Raw genomic sequence first — 20,369 nt, 5'->3', positions numbered from 1 at the left:
CAGGATTCACCCCGCCAGCCCAACTTCCCAACCAAAGAAAGAAACCCCCCCAGCTCCTTGTCCTGACAAGAGAGAAGTGACAGTTGAAGACCTTCAGAATTCTCCTCCAAACTCCTCTTGCTGTTGGCCCCTCCCAAACGGAAGTCTCTCAGAGTTCCATGGGGTCGATTTCCATTCCCCTTCCAAGATGTGTGCTTAGTTATCCTTGATTTACCCCAATTCCACACTTACACTCCAGAGCTGAAAGATCAAGAATCCATATCTTTCTCTCACCCACTCTTTCCAGTTATGCAAGCTGAGAGGCATTGATATCCACCAATAAGGAGGTATAAGGATTAAAAATTAAAGGTTGTACTAAATGTATAAAAATATGGTCACTGAAAATATATTACTCAAGTCAGGATAACTTTTTATGGTAGTTTATTTACAAAAGAAGAAAGAGGGGCAGCTGGGTAGTTCAGTGGATTGAGAGCCAGACCTAGAGATGGGAGGTCCTAGGTTCAAATCTGACCTCAGACAATTCTCAGCTGTGTGACCCTGGGCAAGTCACTTGACCCCCATTGCCTACCCTTACCACTCTTCTGCCTTAGAGCCAATACACAGTATTGACCCCAAGACAGAAGGTAAGAGTTTAAAAAGAAATACAAAAGAAGAAAGAGTGAAAGTAAGGAAATAAGAGAGAGAATAGATTATCAGTCCAAACCAGACAGGGCTTCTGAGGCCCAGCAAAGGGGGGCCAGAGGTAAATTAAATAAAGGTTCTAACCAAGAGGCCTCTTCCAAGACAAGGGGCCTCTCCAGAGGCTAGTACCTTCAGAAAAGCCAGGAAAAAGAGTTAACCTTTTTCACTCACCCACATGGTAGTTCTAAGGGAGAGATTCAAGAACGGTCTCACCAAATTTCAGTCTCACGTCCAAATTTCAGAGTCAGAAGATCCTTCTGAACTCCTTAGAATTCACTTCACAGGAAGTTGTCACTACTTTTAAAGATGCTTTTTTGCATTCTGTGCATTCCTTCCACTTTTCGTGGACCGGTTGTAACTTTAGCTTTTCTTAGGACTGCCCAGTAGGGCAGTCAGTTGTTTCTGATTCATCACTCACTATAGGATACGTGGGTCACAGAACTCCCCATACTTAAGCATAAGTGGGGGTATATACAATTCTGGTGATTAAATCTAAAAGTGGGTGATGGGAGAGTTAATCCATCTTCATAGAAGGAGTCTCCAATGGGCTTGGGGCTCAAGTTACATATGAATAAGTGATTCAAATGTATAAGAACAAAAGTCATTCCCCAAGACAAATGGTTAGAGAATATGAACAGAATAATTTTCTTTTTTTATCTTAAACTTTTTATTTAATTAATTAATTTAGAACATTTTTTCATGGTTATAGGATTCATGTTCTATCCCTTCCCTCCTCCCACCCACTCCCATAGCCTATGCACATTTCCACTGGGTTTTACATGTGTCATTGATCAAGACCTATTTCCATATTATTGATATTTGCATTAGGGTGTTCATTTTGAGTCAATATCCCTAATTATATTCCCATCCTCCCATGTGATCAGGCAGTTGTTCTGTGTTTCTACACCCACAGTTCTTCCTCTGAATGTGGATAAGTGTTCTTTCTCATAGTTCCCTCATAATTGTCTTAAATCATTGCATTGTTGCTAATAGAGAAGTCCATTACATTCAGTTGTACCACAGTGTATCCGTCTCTGTGTATAATGTTCTCCTTGTTCTGCTCTTTTCACTCTGCATCAATTCCTAGAGGTCATTCCAGTTCACATGGAATTCCTTTGAGCACAATAGTATTCCATCACCAACAGATACCACAATTTGTTCAGCCATTTCCCAATCGAAGGATATTCCCTCATTTTCCAATTTTTTGCCACCACAAATAGCACAGCTATAAATATTTTTGTACAAATCTTTTTCCTTACGATCTCTTTGGGATATACCCAGAAGTGGTATAGCTGGATCAAAGGGCAGTCTTTTAGTGCTCTTTGGGCATAGTTCCAAATTGCCATCCAGAACGGTTGGATCAATTCACAACTCCACCAACAATGCATTAATGTCCCAATTTTGCCACATCCCCTCCAACATTTACTACTTTGCTGTCATTTTAGCCAATCTGCTAGGTGTGAGGCGGTACCTCAGAGTTGTTTTGATTTGTATTTCTCTAATTATTAGAGATTTAGAGGACTTTTTCATGTGCTTATTGATAGTTTTGATGTCTTTATCTGAAAATTGCCTATTCATGTCCCTTGCCCATTTATCAATTGGAGAATGAACAGAATAATTTTCAAAGAAACCAAGTTGTCAATAACCATATTCTTAGGGACAGCTAGGTGGTGCAGTGGATAAAGTACTGGCCCTGGAGTCAGAAAGATTTATCTTCCCAAGTTCAAGTCCTTTGTCATATCATTATTAGTTAGGTGACCCTGGATAAGTCTGTTAATCATGTTTGTGTCAATAGCCATATTTTTAAAGTTTCTAAATAACTTAAAAGTATAGAAAAATACAAATAAAAGGGAGGGAGGGAGGGAGGGAGAGAGAGAGAGAGGGTTTGGAAAGGGTTTTTAGACTAGAGTAAATAGTATTTCTTATTATTTCTAGTTGAACTAAAAAATAAATTTCTAATATGTTTTTATATTGTATACATAGAAATGCTCATTTTATTTATCTAACTTTGGAGTAACAAGGATTTTTTTTAATATAACTATCACAATTTGGAAGTTTTTTAAATGTCAGAAATAGCCATGACCATTTAATTTACTTGTGAAGTAGAGACAGGTGACTGCCACTGGATTAGAATGGAAATCCATTTGTCAACCTTATAGTAAACATTATAGAGAATGATGAAAGACTCTAAGCATATCACCTCACAAAACATCTAAAAACAATTGACCAGTGGCAAAATTGAGACATTAATGCACTGCTGGTGGAGTTGTGAATTGATCCAACCATTCTGGATGGCAATTTGGAACTATGCTGAAAGGGCTTTAAAAGACTATCTGCCTTTTGATCCGGCCATAGCACTGCTTGGCTTATACCCCAAAGAGATAATAAGGAAAAAAGATGTGTATACAAATATTTATAGCCGCACTCTTTGTGGTGGCAAAAAATTGGAAAATGAGGGAATGTCCTTCGATTGGGAAATGGCTGAACAAATTGTGGTATCTGTTGGTGATATGATCTATTGTGCTCAAAGGAATTCCATGAGAACTGGAATGACCTCTAGGAATTGATACAGAATGAAAGGAGCAGATCCAGGAGAGCACTGTACAGTGTAATAATTAGATTAAGTCTATACTGCCCATCTTTAGATTTAATCACCAAAGGTGAGAACACCTCCAATTCTGGGAGGTCCATAACCCACATGTGCTAGAGTGGATGATGAATCAGAATCAACTAACTGCCCCCTAGGCGGTCCTATGAGAAGCATCTATTGTGATTGGACACGCAAATTAGGGAGGAGGCACAGGAAGTGACTCATAAGTGACCCCTTTAATGGGAGAAGGTCCTTTGCTGGAGAGGGCTGCTGGTGAAGAGGGCGGCTGATGAAGCTCTTCTGGTCCATGGAGGAGTGCTGGCTGGAACACTGAGACCTTGGTGAGACTTTCAATATCTTCTTTAGAAGTCCACATAGTGAGTTTAAAGACTAAATCTTCTTGAACTTCTCTTAAGGAACTTCCCTTTAATAGACCTCCGAGCCCTCTGGCCCTCTGACTCTTGGCTGAGGGTTAATTAGATCTACCTGGATTAATTAGAGGATCATAGTAATTTACCTATTGTGTTAGATTCTTATTTCCTTATTTTCTCTCTCTCTTCTCAATTGTAAATGTTACAATTAAAAATGATAAAGACTGATATAAATATAGAAATTAGTATTTTAATTAAAGCCATGCTGATAGAGTTAAAATCATTAGACCACACGCTGGTAAGAATTCAAAACTTCCGCCTCAGCCATTATTGTTACCTCTTGTCTCTTCCTGCGCCTGCTAGCCAAGAGAGCTTCCTTTTGGATTCTCCTCCCATTTAAAATGTCCTCTGCCTGGTGACGCAGGTGTCCCCACGCCCAAAGAACCGGAAATGGAAACCCATTGGACCACGGGAAATGTAGTTTGATAGTTCCCACGTGTCCATAGAAAATATATATATACTTTTAAATGGCATTTCCCAAATTTCAATTAACATAAATAAACTTTCATAAAATCAATTTTGACTTGAGATTATTCTTAATTGAAGATTGATAATTGTTCAATCTTCTGGCGATAATCTTTTAATATATTTGACCAAAAAACCCTTTTTCCCCCTTACAACAGAAACTGATACACTGTGATACAATTGAACATAATGGTCTTCTCTACTAGCAGCAATGCAAGAATCCAGAGCAAAGCTGAGGGACTTATGAGAAAGAAAACTAGCCACATTCAGAGGAAGAACTGTGGGAGTAGAAACACAGAAGAAAAACAACTGCTTGATCACATGGGCTGATGGGGATGTTATTGGGGATGTAGACACTAAACAATAACTCTAGTCCAACTATCAATAATATGGAATTAGGTCTGAATCAATGATACATGTAAAATCCAGTGGAATTGTGCATCAGCTATGGGGGGGGGATGTGAGGGGGTTTGGGGGAGAGGGAAAGAACATGAAACATGTAAATATGGGAAAATATTCAAAATTAAAATTAAAAAATAATAAAAATATAAAAACAATTGACCAGATAACAAAAAATCTTTTGGAGAATGGTGTGAGAACCAGCTAAACCAGACTATCAGAGGAGCATTTAAGTTGAAACCTCAATAAAGCCAATAAACACATGCCAAATGTAATGGCTCATCAGGTTTTAAAAGGCAATATGGTATAGAACAATGGTTGTTTGTAACCCATCTCTTTACACTCTTAAAAATTATTTAAGATCCTAAAGAATTTTTGTTTATGTAAGTTAAATCTATCAATATTTACTATATTCAAAGTTAAAACTGATAAAATTTTAAAACATTTATAAATTAAAAATAATAAATTAATTCTATGTTAGCGTAGAATTAAGAAAAATTGTGCTTTTAAATTTTAGTAAGAAGACTGGCATTGATTTACATATTTTTGCAATCTCTTTAATATCTGGCTTGATAGAAGATAGCTGGATTTTCACATCTGCTTCTCTATTTAATCTGTTATAACATTGTTTTAGTTGAAGTATATGAAGAAAATCCAGCCTCACATAGATATGTAGTTAGTAAAGAGGGTAGTATTTTAATACACAAATAAAAGCATAGTATTATTATAGCTTTAATATCTCAGATTCCTGATAAAGTTTCATGAACTCATATGGGCATCATGGACCACACTTTGGGAAATGAGGCCTATGGCAAAGATATTTGCTATAAAATTTTTCTACATTTTATTGTTTATTTCCCTTCTAATCATGGTTTCATTGGTTTAGTTTTGTACAAAACATTTTAAATTTGATGTAATCAAAATTATCCATTTCATTTTTCATTATGTTCTTTCTCTATGTCTTATTTGGTCATAAATTCTTCTTTTACCCATTAAGTCTGACAGGTAAACTTTTCCATGTTCTCCTAATTTGTTTATGGTATTACCCTTTTTTTCTAGCTCAAGTATCTATTGACTTTATTCTGCTATATGGTGTGAGATGTTGGTCTATGCCTAGTTTCTGTCTTATTTTCCAGTTTTCCCAGCAGTTTTTCTCAAATTGTGAGTTCTTCCCACAATAGCTTGGATCTTTGGGTTTATTGATCATCATTAACTAACTAAATTATCATTTTGTTGATTTCCTACCCTATTCCATTGGTCTACTACTTCTTAGTACCAGATTGTTTTGATGATCACAACTTTATAATATAGTTTGAGTTCCAGGACCACTAGACTCCCTTCCATCATGTTTTGTTTTTTTTTTATTAATTTCCTTGATATCCTTAACCTTTGTTCTTCCAGATGAATTTTGTTATTATTTTTTCTAGTTCCAGGAAATAATTTTTGAATAGTTCGGTATGGCACTGAATAGATAAATTCATTTAGATAGGATTGTCATTTTTATTATATTGGCTCAACCTATCTAAGAGCAATTAATATTTTTCCAATTGTTTAGGTCAAATACAGTCTAGTTTTCCTAATTTCATTTTGCTTTGGTTCATAAAAATTGTGCCATGTTTCTCTCAACTCCTTATATTTGTAATTTTTTAATATACAATGTTATTCCATTACATTCATATACTATAGCTTATTCCACCATTCTTCAGACTTATAAGCATCCACTTTGTCTCTAATTCATTAGTCTCTAACTAATGAAATTATTTTAGAAAAGTGTACGTAGAGATTCCAAAATATTCTCTGTTCTTAAGGCCTATCCCCTTGACGCCAATATTTTCTGGGGTTGCCCTATGGCTACATCATGAATTTGTGCTTTTGGAAATATTGAGGTCCTTGAACTACATTTCTCATGAGCCCACTGGCTTCCTGTTATTATGTAATGACATAGATAGAGGGATAAAACTGAGGGGCTGGCATTTCACTTCTCTCTTTGCTATCTCTCTCAGCATGGTGAGAGCTGGGAACAGCGGGGCTTTTGAATTGCCTAAGCTAGCATGGCACATGGCTTTATTTTCTAGTGGTTACTAATAAACCTTATAAAAACCATAATATTTTTAAAGTTAGCATTTTATATTAATTTTATTATTTTTTAATTTCAATATTTTTAGAAGAACAAAAATTGCAAGTGACTCAAAGGACAAGTAGAGAAATATGTTGGGCATGTCCCTACCATAATACCAATGTTGACATACAAGAATGAAGTAATAAAATAGATATAATCAGGGATATGGATGACAGGAAAGGGAGATAAGCTGGTTTTGTATAGAGAAAAGATAAGCAATAACCCAAGTACTCCTGCTGGTTGTGTGAGTTCTCTGGATAGTATTTAGGGGAAACAAAAAGCAGAATACAAAAAGAAAGAGTGTGGATGAATTTAACCAGTTCCTACAGAGAAAGTAACCAAATCAATGGTGTCTTTCCATTTATGTTGTTCATTCATCCAATCCTATCTGATTCTTCATGACCCCTTAGATCATAGCAGGCCATGTCCTTCTTTCCTCCACTATTTCTCAAAGTCTGTTCAACATGAAACCATCTATCCATCTCAACCTCTGCAGTCCTCTTTTCCTTTTGCCTTCAATCTTTTCCAATATTCATTTTCTAATGAGTTCTGTTTTCTCATCATGTGGCCAAAGTATTTCAACTTCACTGCAGTATTTGACCTTCCTTCCAGGGAATAGTCTGAATTGATTTCTTTAAGTACAGATTGATTTGAGCTCCTTGCTGTCCAAGGGACTCTCAAAAGTCTTCTCTACAACTACAATTCAAAAGCATCGATTCTGCAGAGTAGTCTTCCTTATAGTCCAACTCTTTTTTTAATGCAAAGATCTCAATTACATGCAATAACAATTTTCAACATACATTTCCCAAAATTGTAATATCCAGATTGTCTCCCTCTCTCCCTTCCCTTCCCCCATTTGGAGATGGTAAACAATCTGATCTGGGTTATGCACATATTACCATGTAAAACATTATAGTTCAACTCTTGAAGTCATACATTGTTTCTGAGAAAAACATAGCTTTAATTATACAGACCTTTGTTGGCAAGGTAATATCTCTGCTTTTTAATATGCTGTCCAGATTTGCCACAGCTTTCCAAAGAAAAAGTGTCATTTAATTTCATGGCTACAGTTACAGTCTGCACTTATCTCTGAGTCCAAGAATATATAATCTGACATTGCTTCTATTGCTTTTTCTGTTTATCAGGAAGTGATGGGACCAGTTGCCAAGATCTTAATTTTTTTATACCAATTTTCACCCTTATTAAAAGGCTTGCAAAAGATGATGTTTTTCAGGAAATGTACCTTTATGTTTATTAGGCAGTGCATATAGTATCAACACAAAGTTTTATCTATCTATGTATGTACACATATTTAAAATGATTTTTTAGAGCACTTCTCTAGTTAAATGGGGGCTAGGAGGCGGAGATTTAGGAGGAAATACAAATATAATTGGGACAGACACATGTACAGAGTGCTTTTGACAGTGTCTCCCCACGTCAAAGAGGCTGGAAGCCTGCTCTAGGGACAGGACAGGTAATCTAAATGCTTTAGGAAAACACTGGAGCACATGTAGACTTTTGTAACTGGTTCTATTTGACTAATTACTTGCCATAGAATCATTCTCTTTGTCCACTCTCTATTGGCTTTATTTCAGTGGAGGCTGCTATCCACAATATTCTAAGGAGAGAGGTCTTGGCCTCTGGGGTCTACTTGTGGCCTTGGTTATTTTGTCTCTCTCTTCATTATTTTCCATTTTAGGTGAAGGAGATTAATTTGGAGGCTTTGTCCTTGTGAGTTTAGAAAGTTCAGAAGAGCAAGATTCTCCAAGATTCCAGTAGTCTGGAACCATGCTTGGTCTTGAAGCCAGGCTAGCACTGATGTCATGAGGGGCACGGTGTAACCTTTGGGACCTAGCCCAGAGGCAGCTGAGACAACTCCCTGAATATCTGGATATGAGCTTGGCGGAACCAATATTATATAGAAATTAAGTGTGAACCTCCTTTCCTCCCCAGAGTAAATAGGGGAGAATGTACCCACAAGCATCAAAAAATGTTTTCACTTTTGTTCTTACTCTATTTTTTCTTTTTTTTATTTTGTTCTTACTTTATCCTTTGTAAAAGCTAATTTATCTATAATATGTATGTGTGTATGTGTATATATATATATATTTTTTTTTTTTCATCCTTACATTTCCTCCCATTTCTAGGCCTGGCTCTCTATCTACTGAGCCACTTAGTTGCCCCTTAAAGCTAATTGATATTAAATGGTTAAATGGAAAGAGTACTAGCTGCTGGCATCTAACTTTGTGAAAGGAACAGTTATTAGAATTTCAAGCTCTAGAAAAGAGACTCCTTAAATCCCTCAGGGTACCCCTAGAACCCTGAGGGGCAGTTATATCAGCTTAGCTCTAGAGTCGTGAATCAGAGCACACTTTCTACGCAAAGATAACAAAAAAAAAAAAAAAAGATCCTTGACCTCCAAGAGATTTCTAAATTGTAGGAAAAAAAGAATACATAAGCAAATAATTATAAGACAACTAGAGTAAGGGACATAGTTACCAGAAGTGCTTTATAAATGAAGCTGAAGTTGATTTAGCCTATGGGGACCATCCCAGGGAGCACCTCTAGAAGCTTCTAGGGACTTCAGGGACACACTGATTCAGTGGTTGGGCCTTTCTGGCATGATGAACTTCCTGAATGATTTAGGTCATGATTAGGGTCAGACTGGTTGCTCTGGTATGGTGCAGAAAACCCTGAATGGTTGGTTCCTTGGTCCTTCCCCACCCCGTGACAGTGGGATAAAAGTGAAGCAAGAAGACACATGATTTTCAAGGAGAGGGCCCTCTGTTTCTTCAGTCTTCTCTCTGGCATCAGGTAACTCCAAGGTTTCCAGGGATGGAAGGGAAAATTGGATGGCCCTTCCCCATCCTGAAATCCTAACTCCTACTATAGTGAATAGTCTATTAGGCCAGCTTGTACTTGAGTTCCTGGTTTCCCTTTATTTTTTTTTTAAATATATATTTCCTTTCCTGAATGATTGACAAAGTATCAGACTCAAAGTGGATCCATCCAGGGTTCAATGATATCTTATGAGTTTGATAAATCCAGAGGTCCTTGTCCATCGAGAAAAGAGTTGCCTGGAGACAAGGGGAATTTCCTCATCAGTAATAATCACTTGAAAGAGGAAGAAACAAAACTCCTGGGCCTCTCTGGCCAGAAATTATGGACTTCTGAATTAACAGGGCTGAAGTGAATGTAAAATGCTTCCTCAGCAGGCCTGCAAATTGCCTTGTGCTCTGTTGAGATTTAATTTAGTTAATCAACACCCTCCTTACATCCCCTCCGTTATAAGAGTAGTTATAAATTAAGTTACTGAATCCTGTTTTTAGTCCTTATTGGATCCCACAGCAATGCTTTCTGTGAGGCTTATGTTTCTTTTAAGGATAAGAAACAAACAGTTGTCCCAGATTTGGTTTATATTTTACTTTGAGTAACTTTCTACTCTCTCCTTCTGGAGACAGCTGGGCATGAGCCACAATCTAATCTTTTAGTAATTGGAGGTGGGGGAGGGATGTGTTCAGGCACCATTTGGGGCTCTTAAAGCAGAAAACATTGAGAAAAGAGTTTAAATATTCTCTTCTTTTTCATTAGAGGCCAGATACTCCAGGATTGAAACTGGTGCCTGGGTTCAAGGAAAAGAGAGGACTCCTTGGGGAGGGGAAGGACTGAAGGAATACAAGGCTGGACAATTCCTCTGCAAGGTTAGATCAGAGGAGGAAAGACGAGTGTATTAGGGAAATCAGTAATGATTTAATGGCTGGACTAAGGAAGCCTTTGTAGCATTAGTAGGTCTTGGAGGGCAGGTAGCATTCAACAAGTAATGATGGGATGAATTCGTTCCTGGCTTTAAGATATTGGAAAAAACGACTAGGCCACCAGACCACAGTAACGTTTACAATAATTTTAGATTATAGGGACTAGAGTAGTTTGAAATAGGAAGAAATGGGAGGGTGATCCTAAAATGAAGCTAAGGAGTTTGGATTTTATTTCAGGCATTTAAAGGTTCTGAGCAGAAAGCATTATCACCACCTTATGCATAAGGTATAGGTAATACTGTAAAACATGGGTGGGCGGTGGGAGAGCTACTGCAAAAGACCTTGAAAGAATTAATAAGGGAGTAATTGCAAATGTAGAATGGCATCATTTTCGCGGGGATTTATTGCATAGGAAGATTTATGTTTCTCTCCCATTCCCTCCATCCTATGGGGGGGAAACAATACGCAGTTAAATTGCCATTTTTAAAGCATGAGATTATCATCCCACCATTCCACCTTTCCCATTTTCTTTCATTTTTTTTTATTTAAATTTTACCAGTAACTGACTAGAATGGGCAATTCTGTGCTATATCATCAAGTAGGCAATCCAAAGATAGAGTTTCTCAGTGAGGGGATGTAGCTCAGTGGTAGAGCGCATGCTTTGCATGTATGAGGCCCCGGGTTCGATCCCCGGCATCTCCACATGTAACATTTTTTTTCTCTCTTCTAATTGCAAACTAATAAAATAATCCACCAACATAGAAATAAAAGTGTACATTGTACTTAAAGAATGGAGGAAAGCAGAGAACGAACCCTCATACTGCAGGTGAGTGCTTACTATTGCCCCCTTATCCCGACGCTATGGCGTCTTCAGCAACCCAACTTCCAGCAGAGGGCCCTCCCAGGAACCGCCTGGGCACTTAACATGCGCGGAGTAGCTTTGTTTGCGCGAAGCCCCTCCCCCGAGTTTAACCTTACATTCCTCGTGTGTTTCCTTCTCCCTCCCCCTCCCGTCCTACCCTGCGCCTGCGTCTTCGTGCTCGGCCTAGGATGAACTTCGTTGGGCTTGGGGCCGCGTCTGGTCGGGACTGTGGTCCGTCCCCCACTGCGGTCACGCCGACCTCCAGAAGGGGACGTGAGGCGCTTACTGGTTGCTCTGACCTGATGAGAATTGATTTTGTGGTCTCCCCTTGAAGCCAGAGCACTAGAGGAGACCGTCCTACAGAGAGGAGAAAAATAGAAGGGAAAGACTGAGAGGCTAAGGAGACAGCAGGGCGAGAACAAGTAATTATTAAGAATTGTTCTTAATGAAGGAAAGATATTAAGGGGGCGGGGGGCTGTTTCACAATTGGCAGGGAGTTCCGTCTCCAGAAGGGAGGTGTTTTCCCAGCTAGCTTTTATTCATTTGAAAGAGAAAGAATCAATCGAAATAAGCTTGAGAGAACTTAATACTTTTTGAAAAAAGGAATTGACGAGTCTAGTGTTCAGCTGCCCGGCTAGCTCAGTCGGTAGAGCATGAGACTCTTAATCTCAGGGTCGTGGGTTCGAGCCCCACGTTGGGCGCTAGTATTTTTTTTTCCACGCCTGTATTTTATAGGGGCGAAAGTGCCTTTTAAACTTCCCTACAGGCGCCGATGCAAAGTACATACTCTTGCATCTCTTCAAACTTTGTTGATTTCTGCGGAATGAGAAAGAGTCCCTTCCCCTCTCTTTGCACCCCAGTTATACCATGATTTACCTAGAGTTTTTCCTTGTTTGAGCCACAGCTACTTTTCAAATAACGGAAAGTCGATAAATATTAAGTGACTTGCGGGTCGATGTACACTGTCCTCCTCAAAGGTGTCACCTTGAAGATTCTATAATTTGTTGTCTTACTCTTGTGTATAAAGTCTTGGGCCAGTTCCATCTTCCTCCCCATTATTAATAGTTGTGGGAAAACTTCTCACAGCTGGTTTCCGTAGTGTAGTGGTTATCACGTTCGCCTCACACGCGAAAGGTCCCCGGTTCGAAACCGGGCGGAAACAGCAAGGTATGACTGCTTTTCTTCATCACAGTGTAACCTCCCTTCTGCTTTTCTTCTACCCTATACCAGGATATGCCTCTAGTTATTAAATTACCAGTATTTGCCATTCTAATCTAATAGGTCACCCCCAAATTGGATTTACTTTCCCACTTGGTGTTGATTCCTTTAGTCATTTTTTTACACAGTAAGTATGTCATCATTTTATATCGCATCTTTTAAAAGTCTTTGTATTTTAATTTTCTATCCTTTCCAAGATTTATCTGGATCTGCTCTTTTCAGAGGAAACCTCATTTCAAAATCATAAGTTTTCTCTCCACACTCCACTATTTTCAACTTCCTGAACCTTAAAAAGTCAATTATTTCCTCTAGGATTTCTGAAAAAAAAAAAGTTTCTGAATTATCATGAAAAAGGCCACGATTTTTAATAGAATTACATCACCATTTATATAATATTATTCCACTCCTCCCTCCCCATCTACTTAAGGTTTTCCGTATCCCTTATGAACTCCAATTTTCTTCTCCAACTTTGCATGGTTCCTTTCAAAGTAACTGCTTGGAAAATGAAAAGGTTTCAGCTTCTTTTTCTTCACCCCTCAACACTCAATCCTGTGGGGATTGTTGAGAACTAAAATTTGTTTTAAGTCACTTAACCATAAGCCCTCAAAGAGGAACACTGCCTTAACCCGGAATTTTTTGTAGAGGAAGACCCTGTAGGGGCAGGACATTTAGGATGCGACCTAGGAGGTAGGTGACATACCGTGGAAAACCTACTATTCAGCTGGAAAAATGAGGATAAAAGATGCAGCTACCAAAAGGGAAGAACCTTGATGTATATAACCTTGAAAATCATTGATTGCTAAAGGAAGTTAGGTTTAAGAGTTCACCTGGCACCCACAAAGGGTAAGAGGAACACAGCAGAATAGAACTATTAGTGGCCTCTAGATTTCCATGCCCTGCAGTAAAATCTCCTTCCTCCTCTCCCTTCAGATGCTATATGGGGCTATATGCGGGCATAGTGCATATGACTTATTGTATGGCCTTTGCAAGTCATCTCATTTCTCTGGTGATAGGATCCTCATCATAAAAATAAAAAAAAATAAAAATAAAAAGAGGTGGGATGGACCAAATGCCCTCTGAGATCTTTTCTAGATTCTAATTTTAAATCCGTGATCCTTATGACCATGTGAAATGGAAATAGTCAATCAACATTGAAGCTATAATTGCCCAGTACAAATATAGTTACTATTCTCAAGGAGCTTGGAATTTAATGGGAGAAACAACATGCAAATGATGTAAAAATTGGGGGGAGGGGGGCATGTTGTTGAATTGTGTCTGATTTTTCAGGACTCCAAGGACCAAAACATACCAGACCCTTTTTATCTTCCACTAGCTCCAAAAGTCTACCCAAGTTCCCATTTATTGCTTCTGTCGACATGGAATCTAGAAACCCCAAACTTGTAGCCTAGTAAGATCTGATGAACCCCAAGTTTTAGGACTAGCTTGTAAATCGGAGATCCCCAAAGCATGTACTTATTCTCTGTTCCTGTGAAATAATGGACGCTAGGGTAAATGACAATCCCAGTAAAGAAGAGCTAGACATATGCTAAATATCCTTTTGTCTTAGGTAGTCTTCCCCATTGTATCAGACCCTTTCCCTGGAAAGACCCACATCAGGCAAAGTCCATGTTTTTTGTTTCCACTGTAGGTAGCCCCTTCCCTTACACCCTAGTCTCTAGCTATGATTCCTTTCCCAAGCTTGATTGTATCTGGTTAATATGGTAATATCAATCATCTTTCCCAGCCCCTGGATCTTCCCAAATGGTATATAGGTTCCCTAAATTCTTTTGTTCCTTAGAGTGGTCATCTAGTACTGTGGCATTCCTAGGGGCCTGGGCCCAGAACACCCAGAGTTCAATCCTCAGACTCTTGTAGGCATGCAGGGCAGCTCTGTGTAGGGTCCTACTAAGCCCTGTGATCCCTGTCCTTAATTAAAGAGTGGCTTTTCTGACTATTTGATAGTTCTGTTTTATTTTCATAGTCAACAATCATATGTGTCAACAAAATATCTTGTTTCCTCTGGAACCCCCTGGGTATAGTTCCATTGATCTGAATGAGAATTTCTGTGTACCTGGCCTCCCTCTCATCTGCCCTTGAATAAATGAAATGCAGTGTGTCCCCAAAATCATCTTGTCAACTATGGTTTTATCTTAATACTGGCTTTTTGGAAAAGAAAAAAGGAAAAGAAATTAGGTAGAAAGGAAAAAAAAAACAGATGAGTTTTGAAAAGGTGTGCAAGTGACTGGGAAGAAAAGAGGAGGGCAAAACAACAGAAATCAAGGATAGGGGTGGCGTCTTGAGATGAGTTTCAGCTTAGCTCTCCCTTTCGAGGCAACTGTGCTCCCCAGCTTTGGTAGCTCTCGGTCTCTCTTGGGCGGGTTCTAACCCCTGGAACCGCTTAGGTTTCTAGGCCTTAGTCAGTTGTAGGACACCAGGTTAGAAAGCAGGCGTCTGCCACACTGCTTCCTGTCTGGAGTCGCCCATCCCAGCTCCTGGGTGATGACTTCGGCCCTCCAGATTCCCTCAAGATAGGATGTCTCTCCTGTCAATCTCTGTCCTTGCGGTTAACCCCTTGGATTCCTGTCCTGGCCAGCTTGGGGGATGGGGGGGGAGGGGGACGGAGGAGGGTTTGCTCAGAGGACCTGAAATGGTGTCGAGAAATTGACTAAACATTACAAAATGTTATCACACAAAGGCAGTCTCTTTGCAGTGTTTCTCTCCCATGTTTCTCTTTTTCCAAAATCCAAAAAGCCCTGTTTCTCCCCAACTGGGGCTCGACGTCTATGTGGGAACATCTGTCTGCATAGGTGTGTGGCGGCCAGGGTCCATTTATCTCTCAGAAGACCCGTGTCTGTCCTTTGGCTATCATCTTCAAGCTTTACCTGGGCAGTCAAAAAGCGTTAACGGTACTCCTACTATGTGTCAGAAACTGTGCTAAGGGCAGAGGACACTTTAGAAAAAGGGGGGAAAGACCGTCCCTGCCCTAAGGGAGTTCTCAAGTCTAACTACACGCAGATATTGCTATGGACATTTTGAGAATTTTACTTCCCGGGACCGTCTGCCTTTTTGGTCATTTCTGGATCTTCTAGCTTTGCCCTCCATCTCATCATCTCTTGTTTTATTTTTTTAATTCCATTGGATCCCCAGGCTGCTTTTGCTCTGCTCGTTTTGCCTCGCCAACCTCTCCATCCAAAAGAAACATACGGTTTTTTTGTTTTGTTTTGTCACGCTGAAGACTTCCTGCTTTGTAGGGGTCGCTGTGACATTTAGTCTCTGCTCACAGCGATGCAAGACTTCTTTCTTTACGCCTCTCCTGATTCACCAATCGAAGCCGAACCTGGCTCTGTATTAGTTGAATAGGTTTCAAGAGCGCCTGTTAATCGTAGTGTCAGGATGGCCGAGTGGTCTAAGGCGCCAGACTCAAGGTTCTACCTTCCCAGCTTGGGTATTCTGGTCTCCGTATGGAGGCGTGGGTTCAAATCCCACTTCTGACACATCCCTTTTTAAATAATTTTTCACTCAAATTTACGTTTATAAGAAACAATTTTAGTTAAAAATGTTTTTGTTGAGGTTTTTTTTTTTTTACCATTTATAACATCATTTTTTAGGAGAGATGTTAATTTTTTTTCTTATTTTTCTCCCAAACCTGTCTGTACTGAACGGTACAAGCTTCTTTTTTGTTTAAAATCCTTCCATCAGTTTAAGGCACTGACAACCTGAACTGGATCCACTCCACAAACCTTAAAAAAAAAAAATGCTAAGGGTTTTACTGATGTCTCTTGTTTTTTACAGCATTATAGTTTCCTCCAGTAGCTCTCCTCCTCCCCATCCCATATGACAAATAGTATTTTCAGATAAATCTTCCTACTAAGACCTAATAATGTACCATCTTTTCTGTCTGTATTGACATCTGTAATATGTGCAAAGCACTTTGCAAACCTTAAAAGAGAGTTTAATCAGCTATTATTAGTATTAATATTAGTTAATTTGCAGTGGCCAGTTTCTTCATTCTGGAGGCCACTTGGCAAGATAGAGCTGGACACATATTTAAAAGGATTTAACTTGCATAGACTCCATTGTGGAATACTTTAATTCAGAAATATCTCCTAGAAGAAGCTGAGAATAATGTCTTCATCAGTTGTAAGTGACTAGACAACTGGTTCATAGATTTAAAATCTTTCTGTGCCTTTTAGTACAGCTCCTTCCATTTGCCAATAAGAAATGAGCCCTGGAGAGATAATTACTACTCTGTGCCTAGAACCTTTGCTAGGCCCTGGACTTGCCCAGAGCTTTCCAAATAGTAAACGGCATAGAGGAAATTTAGGTTTAGTGTTCTTGCCTGAAATCCTGCACTCATCTCCCAAGGCTGCCCTGACATTTTTCTTTTTTATATTATCTTCAACTCTTAGTAAAATGCCTCAAACAAAGTAGACCTATATTAATAAAAGTTTGTTGCATTTAAATTTGTTGGAAGAGGGGGCAGAAGCATTTTCCCCTTCTTAGTGTGTCATGAACTCTCTTGAGGGGACCTTTAATTTCTTAATCAGTAAACTGGGATAATATTATATAAGAGGTGGAGATGGTGCTGCTTCCATCTCACAAAGTTGAGTTGAAAGGGGAGAGTTCTTCTAAAGCCTTAAAATATTATTAAAATATTCATTAGTCAGTCAGTCAATAAACATTTATTAAGTACCTATTAGATGCCAGATACTATGCTACATAATAGAGATATAAATAAAGATTAAGATGATTTTTATTATTGACTCCAGCCTGATCACTCCATTACTCTTCATTGTGTAAATTTTTGTGAACAAAGCTGCGCAAGCTTCTTAAAACTTTCTCCTGCCTTTTTATACACATTTTAAGAGTCATCCAGGGGCTTGACATTGTGGAAGCATATTTTAGTTTCTCTAGAAATTAACAAATTCTAATCCTCCAACCTAAAATCTTTTCCTTCTTAGGACAAAAGCTAAGGCTTTTGCCTTCCAATACACTTGAAGTGTTTGGCTGACCACAGTCCACCAAGGGTCAGTGTCTTCTTTTGTATTGGAGGATAAGGAATTGCTTACAAAATTCTTTTCTGTCTAAGGAGAGTGGTCTAGGAAGGAACTGAATGTTGACTGTTCAGAAATATTAACCCCTCCCCCAAAATGTATTTTGACATATAATAGAACTTTTCCTTCAAGATCTCTACAAATATTATTTAAAATTAACTTCAGGCAAAGAATCATGTCTGAAGACATGAGGAATTATATCAGCTCAGACATCTCAAGCTAGAAATGTCTGAATATAAATTCAGTAAAAATTATTTCTGTAAGACCTGAGTCTGAAACACAGAGAATATTATTAGTACTCATTTTTTTTTTCTAAAGAAGCACATGTACTTACCATCAAAACTAGGCAGGGCTCAAAAGAGATGAATACAGGATTTATAGTCTTATTAAGATTGCTCTTGCAATTCTTCATGGCAAGGACACAAAGAGACTAGCAAGGCCCTGATAATAATGTATGCCCCATAAACTGAGCCATAGCACAGAACTATACCCACAAAGCCAGAGTCCACAAGCCACAAGCCAGGTGTCCTGACCAGTAGATCTAGAATTCCTTGGTTACTCCTGTTATACAACCAACCGGAGAAAGTAGAGAAAAGGAATGATAGCAACTTAGTTGGAGTTAAGAGCTCATCATATTTACTAAGTAAAACTTGTTTTTACCAAATTAAAAATCTTTAACATCTGAAGCAAATATAACTACTATACTATAGAAGTGGCCTAAAGAAATGTTCTCCCCATTATATCCTATTAATCAAAGACTAGCAAGTTTCCTATCATCTGATATTCTTAGGATTAAAGACAATCATAGAGTCAGAGTACTGAATTTAAAATTAACCTTAAAAATCATCCCAATGCTGTCACACCTATAATAGAAATGGATTCCTTTGGTTTGCATTTTGACTTAGAAAACTACAAATTAACATTATCTATGTTGTATTGCATTTTTATTTATTTTGTTAAACATTTCCCAATTATGTTTTTAATCTGGTTTCACAGTATACAGGAGTTTTACAAGCTGTTTGTAAGCTGTGGACCTAGAGTTTGACATCTCTTATTCCAAAGATGAAGAAGCTGAGGCCTGGAGAGGGTAAGGAAATGGTAGAAATGTTACAAAATCCCATGTCACAAAGAACCAGATTTTCCAGCTTTAAATATATATAGGTAACTAATTTTTAAAAGTGACCTTTGTGAACCCCTCCATTATGGGTCCTGGATGGCCTACTCTACTTCCCAGTAGAGTATAATATTGCCAGTTCTTGTTTTAAGTATCTGTTGATATCTGCTTATAATGTTTTTACATTTTATGCTTTTTTTTATGGTAGAAGACATAAATACCTGTCTTTTAGTTGATTTCTAAAAGAGACCAAATTTATCTCTTTTAGGGGAGACTTTAGATATGAACTATACCTAAGTTTTATTTAAGACTTTTTCCTTGAGACTTTGGGATAGGAGTATAAAGAGCCAAAGAATATGACAACACTAAACTTTAGTTGTCTTGGGCTCCTTGCTAGAGGGAATGTTGCTAAGGTGCTTGGAGAACATTTTCTTATTTCCATGAAAAAACTGGATAATCATAGTTATAGCCACATGGACCTCATGAAATCTTCCCAGTAACTCCAACTAACAAACCAATCCTTTTTTTGATGTTTTACTACCATGATTGTCTGTATCAAATATTTGACACCAGATTATATTTAATTTGGCACATTGTTACATTCTATATTAATTTCATGTGAATTTTTTAATGTGAAATGCTAGTTACAACAAATACTTAATGAATTAAAGACAGAGAGGAATGGGAAAGAATCAAGTGTAATATGATAAGATTACAGGACTATACCTACTGCATGTTGGGATCTAGAGAAGTCTCAATTCCCCACCAAAAAAAGCCCAGTAAAGGAATAAAAATGTATCAGAAAGAACAGTGACAGAAAAAAAAAAATATCAGCTATAAAATCTTTCATCCAGTTCAAGACTACAAAAAAAAGCTTCTAGAATCCTATGGAAGTTCCAGGTGGAAACAAGCCAGAGTAGACAGAAGGCAAAACACAAAACGGGCTGGTCTCACAGCAGAATACAGAACCAAAACAGGGCCTTCAGTCACTCAGGTGTCCCAGATGCAGCAGGCAACAGGGTCTGAGTGTACAACTCAGCATCCAGGTAGAAACAGTCAGACAATTACTGCATAAGGCAAGGCCTAGTCTTAGACAAACTACTTAAGACTAAGCAGAGTTTTACTCACAGGATCTAGGGATTACACACAGGAGAATAAAAGCTGTTTGACTCAAGCAAAAGTCCCTGTGATAGAAATTTAGGCTAGAGATATGAGTAAAAAGAAGAAAATACAAAAAAAAAAAAATGAAGAATTACTTTGGACTGAGAAAAGCCCAAAGGATAAACCTTCCCTTTTGGTAGCTGCATCTTTCATTTTCATTCCTCCAGTAACATAACTAAGAGCCTGGGAGAAAAGAGTATCCTGTCCATGAGGATTAAGAATAGTATCTAGAAGAAATTAAACAAAAGATATTAAATGATAACTAGGGAGGAAAGAATGGCAAAGAGGATAGCTTGGAACAGATTAAGATTAATATCATATCCAAAAATTTAACTGCATGAAAATTAGAACTGGTTAAAGAGAAACTACTTATGAAACAATGGGAAATACTAAAATAAAATTAAAAGACTGGAAGAAAAAAAAGAAAATGTAAGGTATATATTATCCAAAATAACTGGCCAGGGAGATAGGTCAAAGATTTTTTAAACTGGGCAAGTCACTTGACCCCCATTGCCTACCC

At 38.3% G+C, this 20,369-nt stretch overlaps 4 non-coding genes across 4 annotated transcripts; all 4 read left to right on the top strand.

The window, feature by feature from the left end:
• Positions 1-11,070: 11,070 nt before the first annotated feature.
• On the top strand, positions 11,071-11,142 carry TRNAA-UGC. Its single transcript has one exon. It is a non-coding gene; the product is annotated as a tRNA-Ala (tRNA).
• Positions 11,143-11,930: 788 nt separating this feature from the next.
• Positions 11,931-12,003, top strand: TRNAK-CUU. Its single transcript has one exon. It is a non-coding gene; the product is annotated as a tRNA-Lys (tRNA).
• Positions 12,004-12,391: 388 nt separating this feature from the next.
• On the top strand, positions 12,392-12,464 carry TRNAV-CAC. Its single transcript has one exon. It is a non-coding gene; the product is annotated as a tRNA-Val (tRNA).
• Positions 12,465-15,907: 3,443 nt separating this feature from the next.
• On the top strand, positions 15,908-16,014 carry TRNAL-CAA. The gene is made up of 2 exons: positions 15,908-15,945; positions 15,969-16,014. It is a non-coding gene; the product is annotated as a tRNA-Leu (tRNA).
• Positions 16,015-20,369: the final 4,355 nt, after the last annotated feature.

This window comes from Gracilinanus agilis, chromosome 4, assembly GCF_016433145.1.
Source record: "Gracilinanus agilis isolate LMUSP501 chromosome 4, AgileGrace, whole genome shotgun sequence".
In the NCBI taxonomy this organism is placed as follows: domain Eukaryota; kingdom Metazoa; phylum Chordata; class Mammalia; order Didelphimorphia; family Didelphidae; genus Gracilinanus; species Gracilinanus agilis.
The sequence above is the reverse complement of the archived record's forward strand: the minus strand, read 5'-3'. Positions and strand labels throughout refer to the sequence as shown.